The sequence below is a fragment of the Diadema antillarum genome, unplaced genomic scaffold (genome assembly GCF_040938485.1).
Source record: "Diadema antillarum isolate AM-2024a unplaced genomic scaffold, OU_Dant_1.0 seq00000503_RagTag, whole genome shotgun sequence".
Lineage (NCBI taxonomy): Eukaryota > Metazoa > Echinodermata > Echinoidea > Diadematoida > Diadematidae > Diadema > Diadema antillarum.
In genome coordinates, this window is record NW_027271460.1 from 999,016 (window position 1) to 1,016,548 (window position 17,533).

General features: G+C 39.0%; 1 protein-coding gene across 2 annotated transcripts in view; it reads right to left on the reverse strand.

The window, feature by feature from the left end:
* Nucleotides 1–17,533, reverse strand: part of LOC139733916 (tyrosine-protein phosphatase non-receptor type 4-like) — a 199,439-nt gene that overhangs the window by 168,304 nt on the left and 13,602 nt on the right. The gene's annotated exons all lie outside the window — the stretch shown is intronic.

Sequence of the window (17,533 nt, forward strand, 5' to 3'; positions counted from 1 at the left end):
GAGGAAGGACGGCCCATTTTCACCTTCAATGGGGGTAATACTCTTTAGAGGACACTGCAGCTTAGCCTCACATCACGACAGTGAGAAAGCCTTCAGTGAGACATCCCTGCGTCTTTGCACAGATCAAATCTGATCGAAAGGAGAAGAAATTTGTCTGGGAGATACAACTAAGGAAGATATAAAATGGATGGCCTTTTTGCATTTAAAAGAAACGAGCGAGATAGAGAGTTTGGGTGAAAAAAAATGTCCCCAACACTCAAGCTCCCCCTTTAAAGGACAAGTTCACCTTCATAGACATGTGGGTTGAGTGAATGCAGCAATAGTAGAACACATCAGTGAGAGTTTGAGCAAAATCGGACAATCCGTTAAAAAGTTATGAATTTTTGAAGTTTCTGCTCAGTCACGGCTGGGTGAAAAGGCCACTATAGCTTGTGATGTCACATGAGTACAACAATATAAAGAAAGAATAAAGAAAATTCAACATATTTCCATTTTTCTCGCATAACAAAAGAACACTCGACTTCTCTCTTTCAGAAGGCAGGGGGAATAATATTACCCTTTACATACGTCAGTAGCAAGTCGAAGAAATGTGCACTTTATTCAAAAAGTAAAGTTTTGTGAAATTCTCTTATTTTCCTTACATAGTTGTACGCATGTGACATCATAAACTGTAGTAGTCAGTCTTCTCTTCCAGCAGTCACTGCGCAGATACTTGAAATATTCGTAACTTTTGAACGGATTGTCCAATTTTCCTCAAACTTTCACTGATGTGTTCTACTAATATTGCTGCATTCTCTCAATCCTTATGTATACGAAAGTGGACTTGTCCTTTAAAAAATGCAGGATGGCACATCCACCGAAAATCATCGAACCAAGGACTGAAAAGTCGGCATTGTCCTTCTTGAGGCCGAAGGCATTTTCAGAATTCCCCTCCACCGGTACCTCTCCCCCTCCACCGCTACCTCTCCCCCTCACCACCTTCTCTCGCTCTCGGTCCATCTTTCAGGATTTTATCTCCCAGTCTTTTGGCCAATCCCAAGAGAGGGAGAGACTAGAGGACTGCTTTCTCCTGTCACTTCTGATCACCACACCAGATGTCCGAGTCCATCAACACAACGGGGCAACAGTCTCCGTCGCCTGTGTCCGCTTTGGCTGCTGGGCGGCCGACTCGTATAATAAAAATACCGACGCCCCGCATCCATTACGTCATTAAAGGAAAACCTACCCGTTACAACTCTCCCAGCACACTTAATTCGTGGCATTAGCCAACGTACATCATATTTCCACGGATGTCTGCATCTACAAGTCAAATCGATACTGACTTCACTTCTTATTGAGTCATTTCAAAAGCCTGGCACAATTTTTCTACGAAACTTTTCTCCAGAAAAGTCTAAAATGTCTTCATCATGATTGATGATGCCAAAAAGTGTGTGGTTTCAAAACGATTGTATTGAATTTCTCAATGCAAAAAAATTATGGAAACTTGCTTGAAAGACCATGAACAATCCAAGTGGCTGTAATCAAATAAATCTACTACTTAGGGCCCTACATGGTATGTTAAAATTACAAGTGACTTTTTTTCTGTTCTGAGAGAAAAATACCAATGACTGTTTGATTACTATAAATTTGGTGCATTGTACAAACATAAGTGTTTATATCAAATATAACAAACGTATTCAAACTTATCTTTTTTTTTGGGGGGGGAGGGAGGGGATAGGGTTTAATACATACCACTCATATACCTAGGTACATATTGCACTCCCTCTTTGACACAATTTTTAAATCTGAACCTGTTGTGGAGGAGCTGATTTTGTTATTCTAATAACACACAGTCCCATAGATACCTGAAGAGTACAAACTCGGGACTCCAACGGGTTAAAGGCATAATTTACCATTTGCAGATGAAACAAAAACCCATCATTAGTGTTTTAAAGTAGTTCTAAAGTGTGAGATAGGGATAGAAACAACCACTGTAAAAATTTGAATCCGTATAATCAATGTTAAGTATTGTTAAATACCCAAAATCTGAACAATACTTATAATAAGAATGCTTTCAGATTAAACCGTCTACAGTTACGGTTTACTGAGAAAAATACTGATATCACCTTATATTTTAGGCTTTATTGCTAAAATTTTATATGGTAGGATGTTTTGTGATACAACAGACCTACACATATGCATCAAATGTGATATCTTGAACATTTTTAAAATCACTGCTCCCAAAGGTAAACTGGCCCTTTAAGGGAGCTGGGACTATCATAGGCAATACACATGCTAAGAACACTGAGTCATGCATGCCCATATATCTTGCTCTTTGCTCTTTTGTGTACCAGAACTTGTATCATAGACATAAAGTAGATTGTCAGGGTTCAGAAACTTCTGGTGTTTCATGCCCAAATTCTCGGTAAGGTACATGTACATACAAATGTAATATCCTTGCTTTTACATACTTTGTGCTTTCTTCTTGACAGCTGCATTTTTTAAAATCTAATTTTTATCTTTTTCAGGTGGAGGGATATGTTTCAGTTGTAACTGACTTTGTGAGCTTTAGATTATCATGGATAATCTTTGCATGCAGATATAACTGTATATGAGAATTTATCAGTGCAGTATATAAACTGGTCCATGATTAGGACATGGACGGATTGGGCCTATATTTCTTAAGTTTTTAAAAATATTCAATATCACATCACTTTGGAATTGCTTTGGCTTATATTGTTTTTGCTTTTTTTGCCATTTGGCCCAACTTCATACCTGTGGCCTACTCCCTAAAAGTGTAATGCACACTGAACTAACTTTTAAGAGTCACATCCAACTCATGGTCCCGCTGACACTACATGTACAGTAGTCCTAAAGCCTAGATGCTTTTCATCCCCATCCCTTTAATCCTGGTTGTGGTTGCTAGGCAACATGGAGAACAGACTGAATAGGAGTAGACACATCTGAAAAGGGGTTGTTAACAGAGCAGAGGGAGAACTACCTTGTACACGTACACACAGTTAACTTTCATGGGAACATGCTTGGTCTACATGAGTTCATAAACATTACATTTCCAATTGCACAAAGAAAACAAAACAAGGGCACCAAAACTGGTAGTTAGAATTTGCTCAAATGAAGGCGTAGACTGGCAGTGGGCATTCAGATTTGAGCAATACTCAACTGGAAAATACCTCCGGATCATGATTGGCCAAACAAGATGAGAGAATTATGTTTCTTTTGGAGAACCATGATTATCCCATTGAGGACGAGTCCTGAGTACACTCCGGCAAGCAGCTATGGGAAATCAGCCCGTCCTCAATGGGTTAACGTTTGCTTTCAAAATATTACTTCATGAACATGAAACATCTTTGTAAACATGTTTACTAATAAAGTCTTTGCAGTCTGAAAGACCTCAGAGAGTATTCACCCCTATCACTCCACACATGAAGACAGTATACCTTGTAATCTGAACTCTCACTGTCAAGTCAAGCGTTTCTTCCAGGCAATCAACTTGGAATGTCCCTTGAAGGACATCGATACAAACAAGGTTAGAGACAGCCTGCAAATACTGGAATGTCCTCCGTGATCCTGGGGGATAGCAATAGATGGAGAAGAACATAACTGGACAGGTCTGCAGTGCAGTAGTACAACCAGGGTCTCTCTTTTCCACCTCCCTGGTACATAACTACAAGAAACACACAGCCATGCTGCATTGTGCGTACTGACAATGTAGGCCTACAATCAGTCAATGTGCACATGAAGTGCAACACCTACTTTGACGGTGCCTAGCAGAATTACTAAATTTGGCATCATTTCGAAATATAGTATGCATGCCATTGGAGCGGCATCAAATCTTTGTATGAGAACAAAGCACCAGGGCACCGCTTTATTCAGAGATATAATCGATTATAAATTTCCTTACAACACACCCTGCCATAGACTCATGATAGAAATCAACTAATAATCAATTATAATTCTTCATAAAACATGGCCCAGGTAGGCCTACATGTATCACACCGAACCATTCCATTCCCAACATGCTTTTTTTTTTCAAACTGCTGGAGACAAGACTACAAATGTTCCTCCTCCCCTGTTTATTATTGAGTATGTGAATTAAATTGGGTGAAGAGAACGGTGATGACACTGATTGGGAAAATATGGGCAGCGAGCCAGTGCCTACCCACTCTGAGGCCAACACAACACATCAAGCAAGTCGTCCCTGGTGAATGCACCACTCTACGGAATATGTTTGCACAAATTACATGAGTGAGTGTATGCATGTGTACACAAGTACACAAAACACATTGTAAAAATAAAAAGGTCAATGGCTGAATGTGGGCAGTTTCCCCTGCACTCTTTCATCCTCTGGGGGTTCGTACAGCAATGTGCAGGCATTGGCATCCCTCGGGCTGGCTGGCAAAAACCAAGCCAACAGACCAATCGACCAACCAACCAACATGGCAAACGTTGAACCAACAGACTCCAGGTACTCCCATCAGGAGAGTATGTGTTAACATGGCGCACCTGTCAAAAGTGTTGGAAAGTGCAGGCACACTACTGCACACCACAGGCAAGAAGAGATACAGTCTGACATAGCAATGCTTCAATGTACTTTCACCTGACCCAATTCCCCATGCCTGCAGCAGAGTTGGTAAGGGCAGGCAGGGAGGTGGGAAGAGATGGAGTGTATGAAAGAGAGACATAAAAACATGAAGAAATACAAAAAGACAGACACACAGACAAACAGATGAAAAGAGAAAGGAGACGGAGGAAAGAGGGAAAGAAGAAAGCAAAGACAGTAAATATTCAGCAGACATCTTTAACCCGTTGAAGATGGACTGATTTTCCTATAACACACACTCCTTATTCACCCCAGCCCCAGAATACTCAGGACTAGTCTATGGATTACTGTAAACGTGGAAATTTTCGCGGTACATTAATTTTCGCGGATTTCGCGCTACGTTCGGCTAGCGCGAATTCAAAAACGCGCGAATATATCTTCACAATTTTCTATACACATTTTGAACGGGATGAATTGTGTGCGCTTCATCGATGATACTGCTACGTAGTACAATGTACAGGCATGTTTACGCTGTGCGAAGAGACGATAGATTGCTGTGTACTGTAGCATGCATGTGTGCACCGCACGCACCGATGCTACATTCCCCCGTGACTACGGTACTACAGTCACAGCTGTACTACGTATTTGAGTGCTTGTACTCGCAGTCGAGCCGCTCGCTACGTCGCTTGTCGTACGCTGGCATAGCAAGCTATGTAGCAGAGGCTTTGGATGAAAGCAGTGAATGTGTACTACAGTAAAGTAACCTGCTGCGGAGCGCGAATTTAAGAACCCGCGAATACGTTTTCGAGCCGCTCAGCGCGAAAAATTAATCGCGCGAAAATATTGACGTTTACAGTATCAGGTCATTACATACTCATTACCTTCAATCAAATTTAGTACAGTTGGAATTGTGAGTGTACAAACAGAAGACAGGACTATTCTCTCTTTTTTTTTATACTTCCCAATTTCTGTCTTACTTTCTCCTTTTTTTTGGGGGGGGGGGGGGGGGGTGGGGGACAAGAAACTCAGGAACCTCACCAGTACAGAGGATTCAGTGTGGGAATGTGCAATACGAGCCAAATTGCTCCAAATCTTGTGAATCCCGTGCAGTGATTGGTTCCATCTCAAAGAGTTGTATACCTAAATATCTGCTGGAGCATGTTCACACTTCTCTACTACTGTAAAACACAATATTTTCATGGCATGAAATTTTCGCGAATTGGAGCCAACGGCCTTTTTCGCGGCTTGAAATTTTCTGAAGTTGCTTCTAACATTCACTGTGTAAAGTGTACACCAGGGGGGTGTTTCATCAATTTAGTCAGCGCCGACAAGTTGTCAGCGCCGAAAATTTCAGCAAAATCCTCGGTTTTGATTGGCTGAGATGCTCTGGTCACTGACTGTTACCATGGTGATTGTCAGAGACTGACAACTTGTCAGCGCTGACTAACTTGATGAAACGCCCCCTGAACTTTCACACAATGCATTTTAATTTTGCGAATCTTGGCTCTCGCGAAATTTAAATGAACGCAAACATTCCCTGTTTTATAGTATGTGTGAGACATTCAGAGGAATCACTGCAACATTATCCTTTATACAAACACGCTTTTGAATGGAGCCTGAAAAATTATCACTTAAAAATGATATTGATGAAATGACAGCCAGTAGTACATGTACAGTAGTAGTACATCTGTAGTAGTAGTAGTAATGATGATATTGATAATAAACTAAAATTACTATAATAATGATGATGATAATAATAATAATAATGAAAATGAAAAATAATTTGTTTAACTTTTACTTCTATTATCTTGGTTGTTATTGTTATTATCAATGAGACTATTATTATCATATATGTCATCATTACAAACATAATCTTTGACATCAATATTTCATAATGCAATGCCATATTCTTTTCAATTAAGTATTTCAGCACAGACATGCATTGCTGATAATGCTGTTCATACAATCTCAACCTAAACTTTCCCCAACCAGAATGCAATGGTTGGAATATGTCAACCGAATTATTGTGACCTACAAGTGTTTTGAAAGCTTTAAAAACGATCAAAGAATTTGTGACCGGCGACAACGGTTTCAGGCAAAAGTCGGGCATTTTGAAAAATCATTTTTTCACTGAATCACATTCCCCATTTCCTAAGCTTTGCATTGATATAAAACACTTGCATTCTTCGGCACCATAAGCGGGCATGGAAAGCGAAATAAAATGTACTTTTTAAGTTGTTAGCCTGACAAAATTGCGAGAAAACGGGCTTTGAAGATTCACCACTTTCTCAAAGACAATGTCCGAGCGGCGATGCGAGGTGAGAATCACCCATCCGTACGATGGTGCCAATCGATGTTAAGCTCCGCCTCTAGCAACCACATAGCCTTCTGATTGGCTCACTGAGAGAGTCAAATTTCCCGGGCACCCTACCTCGCAGCTCAGCGTATGGAGCCGAAAAACAATGCGGTTCGCTCGGGTTTGTTTTACCATTACGTCTTTCAAGATGGCGGATACGATAATTGCACGTATGGTGTACATGTGTATGGTGCACGCATTACGCAATGGCATCCACACGCCATGACCATCGTGTGCATGTAACAGGAGCGGATGGCGAATCCACACATTTACAAATCACGTTTTCATTATTGTTGATTTAACTTTATCATTGGCGACCCTTTTGAAGGCAGATAAATGACAGTGCTGGCAAAGGTCACGCTTCCTGTTTGTTTTGCTTTTATAAGCCGTGCATATGTTGCCTTGTTTGGTGGTGTTAATTATATTAAAACAAACAAACACGACTCGTTAGTTTCGTGCGATCTTGATGTGTAGTATTTGAATATAACTGATTTCATGTGACCTCTCCTTTCCTCTCATCTACCTTCCCTTGAGTCAGTCTGCTGTCATAATTTTTACTACACGTACAAGTAGACTATTGTTTGTTTGTTTTTTTCACACGATTATGTCGTGCTACGTACATGATATCTGTTTCACTTCCGTTGTCGAACATTGCTGTAGACTCTAGTTTGGATAGAAAGCCAAACGAAGAGCGCGCACCACAGCGTATAAACCACTATAGCAAGAACAATGGAGCATGTAATCACCTATGCACGCGTGGACAAAGCATTCCCCAAACGCTGCAACTGGTGTCTCCGAAAGCCGAATTATGTAAATGTGCGCGACGCACCAGCCAATCGCATGCGAGACCTTGCGCCGTAGCAACGCTGGGGATATTGGCGCGGCGTTCGAAAGAAGCTCGAAACTGACGAGTGCGATCCAACATAGGTTGCTTAAAATTCCATTTTCGATAGGAAAAACGTAGTCTTACGCTACGAAATTTAGTGTAGATGTAGAAAACATATCAAAGATTCGATTTCTGCAAAAAACCCAAATCGACAAAAATAATGGTAAAGATCTTTGTACCCCGCCTAGGAGGAAATTTGCTATTGCGACTTTTGCCTGAAACCGTTGTCGCGGGTCACATTTGTCCTCCCTAGTCCCATCTCCAGCACTGATTGTGTACATGTAGATCCTGCACACCTACATAATTGTACATCTAACACAAACACACAAATTTGATAGTGATAGTGAGCATGCCTGTACATTGCTTTTTACAGTACTTTACATTGATTTAGGCAACAATACTAGCATTCTCCAAGTCAAGTAGGCCTACTCGTTTACATGTAAGACCAAAAAAAAAAAAGTTATGTTGCTCCCTCGATCCCAGGCAGTGGAAGATGCAGTCAGTGGAAAAGCTCCCACATCAATGTTGATCAAGCTAATTCGTGGCCAGTTTGCTCAATGTTTAGCATGTTGTAGGCAAAAGGAAGGGGGAGAGGTTAGAGAGGGAGAAAAGAGGCGGGGGCGTGCGCAGAAGGGAAGTAAAAGAAACCACCGTCGTCAACCGAGAGACGAGACCAGGATGAGAAAAGAGGAGGAAGAGAGGGAGGTGTGACAAGCAGAGTCGAAGACAATTTATTCCCTATTTGTTCACCTGTCTATGGGAAAGCAGAACCCTGGGCATTTCCACACAGTGGCACTGAGAGTGGGCTGGAGCGCATCACGTATGCACTTCAGACAATCTCAACTAAACCACATTCTCAAACTTTACTCTCTCCCCGGCCCCAAGCTACCTATAAAACCAGCATTGCCTTCCAGAAGGTGACATGAGTAGGTACATTCACACTGAAAGTGAAATACTGATGGTATTTCGTGGGGTAATTTGTAATGTGAATGTGGGTACACCACGAAGTACGCCACAAATGTACCATGGTATGTGCTAGTACATGTAATTCAAACTTTGCACAAAGTACACATGAAAGATTTGGGTGTGAATCGTGTCAAAAAATACCATCGATCATAAAAGTGGTGTATTTCATGCATGACCAGATACATTTCCTGTCTCTTCCCTGTACAAAATATGTGTGTAAACAATGCTAACCAAAAATAAACCGGGTTTTCATGAATGAAAATGGTACAACGTGAATTACCACGGTATCTCCTACCACTGTGTATGGCCAAGAAATCAATGCACACAAATCACCATGGCATTTAATACCACAGAAACTTCAATGTGAATGCACCTACTCTACCATTAAAAGTTGTGATCACCGCTCTGGACGAAAGCCCACAACAAACATGTGTGTAGAAGACATCACGCTAAGGTGTGTTCACACTGTGCCAAGTACAATTATCAGGTCATTTCAACAAAAGTTTGTCCAGAACAAAATCTTAATCCCCAAACTAATCAAATGTTTATTTTCCAAAGGAACACAACACAACCTCAATGGCGATGTATTACCACATCCCTTCCCCCACTTGAAAGAAAACAAACAAACAAACAAGCAAAACAAGGAAAATATATAAGACCACAGCTGTCATGTACGTTGTAGAACATATGGCCCCTTACAAAAGCTTTTGCTCTTTTGTCAAACCTTGTAGCTAGTTCATAAATCATTCACAACACTTAAGTTTTAACTTCAGCTTAATATAAAACTGTTCGAAACATTTGTTTTCCCAATGTCTATAGCTTTTTGCATCAATAAATAGTTACAGCGACCTCATGGATTGATTTGTGTGTGTTCGTCTGCTTCACTGCTGTGATCAGCATTTTGAATTATCTGCAAACGTTTCACATTTATTGTGAAAGAAGTTTTAGTGAAAGATTCATAACAGTATGTACTTGTTTCAATACAACAAATCTGATTGTCTGGAAGAAATGAGCCATATCACTAGGAGATGTCAAATCAAGTGCAGCATTTGGTAAAGTTATTATTAGGTTGAGTACAAATAACTACGCAGGTGTATAGAGAACTGCTAATTGCACACATACAGACACACACACACACCAACAAACAAACAAACAAACAAACATCAAAAGATATTAATATAATACTGTACATGTACTGTAAAACTATAAATTTTTGCAAATTTTGCAAGGAGCCAAGATTTGCAAAATTAAAATGCAAGCAAAAGGTCTTGTCTGTAGACACTATGTATAAGTATGTACATAGCGTATTGAACAGCAGTAGTAATTCGCGAAAATTTCATGCCGCGAAAGATGCTGTCAGCTCCAATTTGCGAAAATACTCATGCTGTGAGTACTTCTGGTTTTACCGGACACTGCTCTAGATCGCTGGTACAGTATTAGTGAATACACTTCCCAAACCACCTGGGAGCTATTGTGCAGTAAACATTTGGGCCCGAATTCATGAAGGTGGTACCATTGAAACCATGGTTTAAACCATGGACAATTTGTATGGAGCGCCAAGTGTCGCATGGCCTATTTTGTTACAAAATCAGTCATGTTTTGTTGAAGAAATGTTATCATTTCGTAATGAAATGACAACATATGGAACAAAATAGGCCATGCGACACTTGGTGCTCCATACAAATGGTCCATGGTGTAAACCATAGTTTCAACTGTACCACCTTCGTGAATTCGGGCCTAGGAGTCACAGCTCCAAGGTGGTGCAACATAACAGTGTCATCCCTTGAAAGGTTATTTCTCTCCTGTCCAATTCTTGTTTACAACTTAAAACTATCCTGACAAAATTATGGGGCTTCGGAGGTGAATGAACCCTAAAAGGAAGTGATGTCTGGAGTGAAAGTTGTCTGACGTATGACAAACCTCAGATCTCTGAAAATGACAGGAAAAGAGAAGTATTGACGGCTATGACTGTATGGTTTGGTAGATATAAATAGGTGGCTAGTCACTTGAGGGTGAGCTGACTCTGCTAGGAGAACAAACATTGTACTGTAGACACCTGTCCGAATATACTCGGGACTAGTCTTCAACTCCTCATTAGCTTGATTCACAAACTACCAGAAATGTGACATATGATGTTCTGATATTTTTAGAATGATTTTGAGATCACAGTCCAGGGGTCGCACTTAACTTTTTTTTTTAACTAGCCAGGCGGACCACTTAGAATCAATTTTGACACTGAAGCAATATTTTGGCTAGCCAGACGGACTAGTAACTTCAGAATTTTATGATTTTTAGCTAGTCCGACGTGATTTTGGGTGGCCAATGGCCAGCGGACCATCGCCAATTTCGAACCCTGCAGTCATAGAATAATACTGAAGAATATGTCACATCCTTGATTGGGCTGATGCAAATACAACAGGAAAACCCTTTCTTTTGAGAAATACAGTAGTTCAATTTGTCACATTTCATTAAACATAACATGATGTCTCTTTACCCTAATAGATCATTTTAAAATCACACAGCAGCCTCTTCACTCAGCCATGTACTTCTACATTCAATCAACCATTAAACCCATCAATCATTATCCTGCTAGGGGATGTTCATACACCATGCAAAAAGTGTTCCGAGGAATCCTGTTAATGGAGCATTTTTAGTGTCCTGAGCACTTACCAAGAACATTTAATAATTCACAGCTTTCATGAATATTTAATTTCTGAAGCAAGTAACCATTTCAGAGCACTGCATTTTTGTATGTCATTGACACGATACAAATTATGTATATTGTGTAGTGCGTGTACAGATTGTATCTCTATTCCAGTATGTACAGCGTATACGTTTGTATACAATTTGTACACGTCATGTGTATGTCAGAAGTGTTCATGAGTCTATCACAATCAGCATTAGAATCAGGCATGATGAGTGATACAGGTGTCTACCACTCATAGGCCCCTTGTGAAGCATTAAGTCTTTTAAGAACATGTCTACTTTACAGGTCAGCTAAGACAGGACTAATTTTTCTTCAGTCTCTTTCAATACATTAACACAGTACGAGGACATTTTTTGAAGCTTCCTTAAAAACTTGCCCACTCATTCCACACACTGTGAGTGAACACCATATACATGTACAGTGTAGTGTGTTCTCTACCTGCAACATTCATCTTTTTTTTTCCGTCTTTTGCTTTAATATACATACAATCTTTCTTTATTTTTTTTTACCACACAACTCCACCCCTTCACCCCCACCCCTTCTCAATTTTCCCCACGACTTCAACCAGTGACAGCAAGATGGATGTGTATTTACCAGCCAGGCACGATTGAACCCTGGCTGCCTGAATATCCTCCCCACCTAAATCACGATTCCCGTCTTTCTTTCTGGTTTGTAAATCCATCTCTGATTACGAGGGGACATTGGACATGCACACTGTATGAACAGTGCCAGGGTAGTCAGTCACATGGCTGTAACTAGTAATGGATCACTGAATGCTCAAACATCCATTTACATTGTAACTGGGTGCTATTTGTTGTATATATCATGTGTAGCTTGAATGACTTCTCTTGCCAGCAGACTGCATTTAGAGTGCTTGTTTGTCCCTGTGAGTGTGTGTGTGTGTGTGTGTGGGGGGGGGGGGGGGGCATTGATATGATGTAAATTGACATGATGCCTTGCAAAGTTATTATGTTCTGCGACAAAGTCAAGTTTCTCTACAAGTTCTCCCCATGCATGAAAATGTACTTTAAAGGGACTGTACAGTACTGGTTGAGGTAGGGATTCATGTTTTGAACATTCCTAAGTGAGATAATGAAAAGCCTCTTATGAAATATGAAAGAGCATGTAATTTTAAGAAGGATTCAACATTTATTTGATGAAAATTGGTTTTCAAATGGCTGAGATATCCAAAAAAGTGCTAATAATAAAAGGCGACATGCCACAACTTTATTAGGATCTCTTTGCTTCACCTTGTTTTTCGATATCTCAGCCATTTCAAAACCGATTTTCATCGAATAAACTTTTGATACCCCTTAGAACTGCACGCTCTATGACATCTCATAGAGTGGTTTCTGAATATCTCGCAAAACGTTAAAAAATAAATCTACACCTCGACCAGAACTGTACAAACCCTTTAATTTCCTTCCTTACATGATGCAAAATACATGTAACATCTACATGTAGCCTACATGTACATGTAGTGACAATCTAAACTGAACCAAATGCATTCTTTCTCTGTGCATGCTAGTGATTACAGCTTTTTGTTAATTGTCCAGGATTTTTGTTAACTTGAAATAGGAAATGATCAATACCATTCTGTCAGAAAAGGGATAAATTACTGACAACTGTCAACACAACCTTCTAACAATGGATTTCTCGTACAACATAAAGAAACCATTGTGCACGCTGCATACATCAGTCCATACAGGCACATAATCCAATTCAATAGCTTGTGCATGTCACACTACCCACCATATAAAGTAACTGTACATTGCAGAATTTACTCCTAAACGGTCATTCCATATTCATGAACTGGATACAATATTCAGAGGGGGACATCAACTTCAAAAATCAATTACCCTCTCTTCAAGGTTGGAGGCCACATTTGGTAGTAATGCAACAAATGGGCTTGTCAATATCTGTTCTGGCATGAAAAGACAACTTCTGTTATATCTCTCATCTGTTCAAATTTATGATCATAATGTAAATACCAAATAAACAAGAAAATAACTAAAACCTTTTAGTACTTTCATTCCATGTCAAGTCTCAAAGTATATTTTAAAAAATAATGTGTAAATGTAGTGTCTTTTTATGGCATTTGCCGTTAGCCGAAGTATACTGTTTCTTGTATGTGCAAAAGAAGGCTACAACACTTGAAGTCATCAGAGATATCTGGCTAACATCACAACTGTCATTGGCGAACGCGGAGACATCTAGCATTTCACCAATCTGTTAGTGACTTGGTCGCGGAAACAGCCTCCAGCGGCTAATAAAACACTTGCACTTCCTGTCTCGGTTTACATTAAACCTGTCCTTTTCCAATGTTTACTTTTATAGAGAGAGGTTCACTTCAGTGGCAGCGTGCCTGAGTGAGGTAGATCAAGTACGTCTAGCCCGGTTCATGTCTTGCTTTGGTCTGATAAGAGGGAAAAGAATCAAGAGGCCAGTAGTATCACCACACATTTGTTTCACGTTTGCACAACTAGACAAGCAAGTCCGATGGACAATTATGTTCAATTTTCCACAGATCACGTTCACTAAAAATGTACTAAACCTGGATGTACAGTGTGATATACATGTACAACTATGGGGTATTCTATCCTCATTTTACATAGTAAGAAAAAAATACTGATTTGACATCTTACTTTTCAACAAAAAAAACTTTCTCATCTACACTGTACACGTTTGTACACGATGTACTAGGTATGGAGCAGCTTTCCACTTGGTTTGTATGCAAAAATTCACCAATTTTCATTTTCCTTCTTCGATAAAAAAAGACATTTTCTCTTGATCTGTTCTTGAAGTATTGCAATAAAGAGTAATATTCTTTACATTTTTTCATATAAATCCTTAGTGGATAAGTTCTGTGTGCCCAAATATTTGAGAAAAATGTAGTGAAATTTCATGTACTTAACAAATGGAGAGCTACTCAACACCTAGATAACACACAGTTGCCAATTTGTCTTTTTAAAATCTCAAAACTTTTACAACTCATTCCTTTTTTTTAAAATGTGTCCATTCTTTTTTCAAAGTTTTCACTGATATCCTGATGATTTTTTTCTGCTCTTGTACAAAGCAACATAAAGCAATATCAGGAGGTTATTTCCCTTTAAATGTTGCAAGGGATTTCCTGGAACTGTACCCAGGCTTCAACCCGGCCTACGAAACACATCAATCAGGTCTGAGGAGCAGAGTCCCTATCAGCAACAACCCTCAAAGAAATGAGAAGTACTGTATGGCAAGCATATTTATGATTCATTTGACATATCAAAGTCATATGACATGATGGCTATTAGAATAAGAAATGTGCAGTATGGCAAGCATACATGTACATGTACAATTGTACCATGCAACGTATGCATATCAACCATCATGATTAACAGCATATTTGACATCAAAGCCGTGTGTCATGTAAATGGTTTCAAAAGACAATCTATTTTGTGCAATTTGATGTATACATGTATGTACATTAGATTTGAGTGGGCATGATTGTATTGCTCTCAGCTACAATGTATAAACCATGCTCTACCCTTTTCAATGATTTGTGGCTCTTTAGTTAAAGGCATAATTTACTATTTGCAGATGAAACAAAAAGTCAGCTTTAGTGCTTCAAAATAGTTACATGTAATTCTAAAATATGAGTTAGGGATAGAAACAACCGATGTAAAAATTTAAATCAGTATAATTAATTCTAAGTATTGTTAAATACACATACAAAATGTGAACAATAGTTTTAATAATAATGTTTGTCGACTAAATCATCTACAGTTATGGTTTAGTGATAAAATAGTAACATCCCCTTACATTAAAGGCTCTATTGCGAAAATAATGTTCACATGGTCGGATCTTTTGTGATACAACTGACCTACACATACAGACCTGTGTATGCATCAAATGTGATATCTCAAACATTTTTAAAATCACTACTCCCAATGGTAAACAGCACCTTTTAAGCACAGATTTTGGGGGCTTTGGTTGTGTCTTCTCATCTACACTGTTTGAGTGGTTGTCGAACTGTCGGAGCAAACGCATTTTGAACACAAATATTTATTGTATACGCCACATCAATAGCAAGTCTAATATTTTGCTAATCAGGACTTCCCAACAATTTCGCAAGTGATTAAATTTGTGATTGTGGAGTACACTGCTGAATGAAGACATTGCATGTGTGCACTCTATATTCATGTCCAGATCAGAGTTAAAATCTCATGTGTTTTTAACAACGTGAATAAATCACAAAATATGCAAAAATAAAAACCTCACGAAAAATTAAGCATACGGTACACTGAATGTCTGAGAAATACAGATTATCCTACAAACACACACAATAAATTGCTATTATATGCATGTTGGGACGTACACAAGCACTTTACATGTACAAATGTATATAATACACTTTTCATGCAACCATTTCCACAGCAAACAGACATGTTCGAGATCATCTACCCAACATTATGTCGACAGCAAACGACTTCATATTAAAAAATAAAAGAGTTTAGCCCATTCTCACATGATAATGAACTTAAACAATTGATCTGAATGTATAGCCACTATGGGAACAACCATCAACACTGAATAGTGCTGAATATCTTTCCTCATTTTTCCCTCTTTTAAACAATCCCCACATCATACCACCCACCCCTCCTAAAAGAGAAAATAAGGAAGGATATGACCCATGTGTTCAACAAGGGAAATTCCCTTTTCTAGACGTCAGTGACACAGTAGCCTCTTTACACTGTAGTTGCTGTGTTTTTATTCCTACTAGCCATATGTTCAGTGTGCTTGAAAAAGGTACAATGTACATGTAGTGTACATGTACATGTACACTTCTGTAAAAAGAAAATGGCATCGATGCTAGCCAACAATGGCAGCCAACTTTCCAACAGAAATGGGGGCACTATTCCCAAGAGAGAACAATACAATGAATCTTTAAAAGGTACTTTCTTTTTTTGTCTGCTTTGTTTTTATTTAATTAGAGGGAAAATAGGGCATTCCCCCAGGATATTGGCAGACACCTGTATATCCACTCCGTCCAATTAGGGGGACTGCAATCAGCTGTATGCTCACTGCCAGCGAGGGCACTATACTGTATATTGATTTTTTTGTGACAGTAATTTCCGGGAGATGTCTTTCCTTACGCCCATCCAAAATGAAAAGCAGTTTATGGTAGGGAACAATCATACATATTGTAGCGTAACAATAATGAATAGAATTAGCAATAATGCAGATTAAGAAAACAAATATTGTAGGTTTTATTGGAGAAAAAGGAAGGAATTAAATGCTGATCACATTTGCTGAATTTGATTTGATATGGTTTCATGACTCATCAAAGGCAAACGAGTAGTGATTAGAGATGTGGATAATAGCTGTTACAACAGAACAAAGGAAGGAACGGTCTCACAGCATGTATAACTCAATCACACAGGAGGATGTTTTTAGATCTATCTAATATTGTAAAATATATGTGATACAATGTGTACATTGTATGTGATCTCCAAATTCAGGCAATACAACATATTGAGCTGAACTTTAAATACTACATACATGTGTATGTACACTGTATACATATTGTATGTAACAGACAATATTATACATCTTTAAACAAAGATTCAGATACTCAAAAACTCACACATTAACACACTTGCAGACATACTGGCAGACATGCAGACACACACACACACACACAGACATACTTTTTTCTCCTACAGATATTGTTTCACTTCCTCCATTTTATACATTAATGCAACTTTACAAAACATTTTTTTCCCATTTTAACATTGATAATGGAAAATAAATCACACCATATCCATTACTCCACACAAATCAACTGAATACTTCAAGGAGATACAGTGTATAACGAAAACACACACACACACACACACACACACACACACACACACACACACAGAGGCAGATGCTCTACTCTAAAATCAAATTTGTAAAGACCCTGAGAGCTGGACTGGTCAATACTGCTCATGGTATTGTTTTCACATTAAACAGCAAATGAACACTACCCATCAGTAATTCTAGGAGAGACCAAACTATCACTTTACATTTTACAATTTCAAAAGTGACACT